Source organism: Portunus trituberculatus, chromosome 24 (assembly GCF_017591435.1).
Source record: "Portunus trituberculatus isolate SZX2019 chromosome 24, ASM1759143v1, whole genome shotgun sequence".
NCBI lineage: Eukaryota > Metazoa > Arthropoda > Malacostraca > Decapoda > Portunidae > Portunus > Portunus trituberculatus.
Genome location: NC_059278.1, coordinates 6,975,576 through 6,979,516, shown reverse-complemented (window position 1 = coordinate 6,979,516; position 3,941 = coordinate 6,975,576). Strand labels below are relative to the sequence as shown.

General features: G+C 37.8%; 1 non-coding gene across 1 annotated transcript; it reads left to right on the top strand.

Moving 5' to 3' along the window:
• Positions 1 to 657: 657 nt before the first annotated feature.
• On the top strand, positions 658 to 730 carry Trnak-cuu. The gene has a single exon. It is a non-coding gene; the product is annotated as a tRNA-Lys (tRNA).
• Positions 731 to 3,941: the final 3,211 nt, after the last annotated feature.

The window sequence follows — 3,941 nt, the reverse complement described above, 5'->3', positions numbered from 1 at the left end:
GTTATTATTATTATTATTATTATTATTATTATTATTATTATTATTATTAGTAGTAGTAGTAGTAGTAGCAGTAGTAGTAGTAGTAGTAGCAGTAGTAGCAGTAGTGGTAATGTTAGTATTATTATGAATTACTGAATATGAAAAAAAAAAAAAAAAAAAAAAATATATATATATATATATATATATATATATATATATATATATATATATATATATATATATATATATATATTTATAATGTCTAATTGTTACACAATTGTATAAAACTTTGCAATGACACAATCAGATGTGTGGGTGTTTGAATGCATCAGTGCACCACACACTACAAACATCCATACAAGTACTGGACTGTTACACTGACATAAACAAGACGATTACATCACATTCTGTACAAGTACACTTCACCGAAGAGAGAACTCAACAAATATCAACTAATTCCTCCATGAAATGGCACACCGACATGTTTTACATCCCTCACCATGTGGAATGGGATTATTTTTTTTTTTTCAAAGACCATCTAAACATTATTTTCTTTAATATATAAAGCGGTTACTTTAAAAAAAAATATGAACGTAAATTCTTATCAAATGAGCTCGTATTTCAAAGGACGTATTAGTAAACATAGAGATAGACATACACTCATGTGTTTTATAGGTAGTCTGGCTAGCTCAGTCGGTAGAGCACGAGACTCTTAATCTCGGGGTCGTGGGTTCGAGCCCCACGTTGGGCGCTAAGGTTTTACACAGTGAATTGTTGTGATGTCTTCTACTCACAATCAAGAACACCAGAGCTGGAGCCTGTCGAAAAGAGCAACATAATAATTAGCCACTTTCATCATTGAGTAGGGATGAGAGGTAAACGGGTAGCTTGTGATTTCATCGTCCCGGTGTTTGATTGTTACCAAGTTCCGAACTCTCCTGTTGGGCTACTTACAACAACTAGATGATCCTAGATGAGTAAAATAGGTACACACACACACACACACACAGGTAAAAAAAATTATATATATATATATATATATATATATATATATATATATATATATATAATACACTATACACACACGACACACCTACACCTATCACAGACAGCACACACATTATATACGCAGATGACATAACACAAATCATCACATATGCTGGGAAGTCCAAGATCATGTTTGCCAAAAGTATTGAAAAAGAAATTAAAAACATCAACACCTTTGAACATAAATGGAAAATTAAAACAAACACGCAGAAATTCACACTCCTCCCAATAGCATCAAGAAACCTAAAACCAGTTAACATAAATGGAAACAACATACCATATGCATCAGAGGCAAAAGTATTAGGACTCACGCTTGGTAGAAGCGGTTACGCGAAACACGTCCATGAAATAAAAAAAAAAAAGCCCAGACAGCCATCAACACCATGAGACGTTTTCAAACACTGAACAACAACATAAAGTTACACCTAGTAAAAGCGTACTTGCTCCCAATTCTAACATATCCTGCTTACGCCCTCAACACACTATCTAAATTACAAGTAAATAAATTACAAAAGAAACAAAACAAAGCACTCCGATTTGCTTTCGATATCAGGCACCCATACAGTCACACCACCGAAGAGCTGCACACACTTGCCAATATAAAACCCATCAACATCACACTGTTCAACAGAGGAAACAAAACACTACACACACTTACACACACACTCAGAGACACCACATTCAACAATATCATACAAGAACACGAACACAACAAAGATCACCCATGGTTCAGAAAACCTATAAAAAACCTTTCAAGCGAACCACCAGTTCCTATTTACACTTAACAACACCAACAACCCAGAAAAATTCTCCCAAATAAACTTATAAAATGAAGATGCAAAAACCTTAAGCTTCATCTCCACTCCCTACTCAAGATCAGACATCGCCGAGCAACCCCGACCGCTGACTGGCTAAAACAGAAAACACAATAAAAGATCAGCAAGGCGGTTTGCCCGCCAACTTTACTCTTTACTACTATATTTCTTCCCTTTTCACCCCCACTATTTTCTTCCACTCATCTCTTATTTCCCCCACTATCTATCCCACCCTTACTGTACTGTACTGTACACACACATACACACACACGGCGGTGGCGTAACGGATAACCCGATCATGGGATCGGGCAGACGTTCACGAGAAGGTTCGAATCCCACCACATACTGCTTTGAAGCTATACCATTTGTCGAGTGGTTTAAAGTTACCCAAATGTCACCATGATAACCAGAATCTAGGTGGTTACAACAGAGATGCGCTTGGGTGGTGATATGGGCCCTAATATGGGTAACAATATAAATAAAATTGCCTAACCCACTAATGGGCGGAAGCTGAACACCGCTTCCCACATATTCTTTTCAAGTATGCCTTCAGACGCTACAGGCGCATATATATATATATATATATATATATATATATATATATATATATATATATATATATATATATATATATATATATATATATATATATATATATATATATATATATATATATATATATATATATATATATATATATATATATATATATATATATATATATATATATATATATATATATATATATATATATATATAATGGATGTATATATTAACAATATATTCGCGTCGCCAGAGAGGCCGTCACCCACACACGAATAAATAATGGCCTATTTGCTTACACCACCCTGCATAAATCACAAGCCTGAACACAATCATATATGTACAGATGTAGCTCGCCAATAAAACATTTCCAATAAAAGTAAAACATCTAGTCACGCATGCATGCAGGCGCTTATGTTCTTAACACACACACACCCATTCCCCGGCCGGGTGGAGATATTTGGGTGTCTCCTTTCACGTGTAGCCCTGTTCACCACACACACACACACACACACACACACACACACACACACACACACACACACACACACACACAATACGGTTCGGTAGCTCAGTGGTTAGAGCGCTGGCTTTACAAGCCAGAGGACCGGGGTTCGATTTCCCGGCCGGGTGGAGATATTTGGGTGTGTCTCCTTTCATGTGTAGCCCCTGTTCACCTAGCAGTGAGTAGGTACGGGATGTAAATCGAGGAGTTGTGACCTTGTTGTCTCGGTGTGTGGTGTGTGCCTGGTCTCAGGCCTATCCGAAGATCGGAAATAATGAGCTCTGAGCTCGTTCCGTAGGGGAACGTCTGGCTGTCTCGTCGTCAGAGACTGCAGCAGATCAAACAGTGAAACACACACACGGTCACCATGTGTGCCATTCATTCACCGTTATTCAACACTGATTATAACTTTCGTGAAGGCCTGCCATCCCCGGCCCTCTCTCCTCGTTCTCGCTTCATTTTAAAGTCCCCACTACCTTCTCCCTTCATTGCTTCACCAAAACCCCTCACACATTTCGTCTCAACTTTCACTCTTGGGAACCTAATTACTACTACTATATTACTACTACGACTTCTACTACTACTACTACTACTATTACTACTTCTGCATATTATTGCTTCTACTACTACTATATACTATATGGTACTACTGCTGTTTTTTCCAGTTGTTACTACAGCTTGTATTGTTGTTGGTGCTAGTGTTGTTGCTGCTATTCCTGCTGCTATTGTTTCTGTTGCTGCTAATGTTGATGTTGCTGTTGCTGTCTCTCCTAATATTATTGCAATAGTTGCTGCTACTGTTGTTATTGCTGCTGCTACTGCTGTTGCTGCAACAACAACAACGGGGACATACAGGCATTGGTCGCCAATCAAAGGACCTACAATAGTCATCAAAATGCCTGGCGCGGGCTGGAATGCTGATCAGACGAGACCAACGCGATTTTTGAAAAGCTATCCAGAACATTTTCGATTATAAACCATCACATTACCGTAATTTCTGTTGTATTTGTGAAGACGACGATGGTGATGGTAATACTGGTGATGGTGGTGAT